We start from the raw sequence: 546 nt of genomic DNA on the forward strand, positions 1-546 counted from the left end.
GACATTACCAAGAATTTAAAGTGCTCGTACCGAGTATGAAAAGGCATCTTAGGTTTATCCTCCTCCATAAACTTAAGCTGATGATACCCAGACCGAAGATCTATCTTAGCAAAGAACTTGGAGCCTTGTAACTGATCAAACAAGTCATCTATCCTCGAAAGAGAATGCTTGTTCTTGAACTTGACCTTGTTCAACAGCCGATAGTCAATGCACATTTGAAGGTAACTATCCTTCTTTTGCACAAACAACACCAGTGCACCCCATGAAAATATACAAGGATGAATAAACCCCTTATCTAGAATATCCTTAAGTTATTCCTTGAGTTCTCTCAACTTAGCCGGAGCCCTTTTATAAAGAGGAATAGAAATTGGACGAGTGTCCAAAACTAGATCAATACCAAACTCTATTTCCCTATCAAGAGGAACACCAGGAAGATCGTCCAGTAAGACCTCAGAAAACTCATTTACCACCAGAACTGACTGTAAAAAAGGACCTTTCGAGTTAGAATATTTAACCCAGACCAAGTGATAAAGACAACCTTAAGAG

Source organism: Capsicum annuum, chromosome 9 (genome assembly GCF_002878395.1).
Source record: "Capsicum annuum cultivar UCD-10X-F1 chromosome 9, UCD10Xv1.1, whole genome shotgun sequence".
Lineage (NCBI taxonomy): Eukaryota > Viridiplantae > Streptophyta > Magnoliopsida > Solanales > Solanaceae > Capsicum > Capsicum annuum.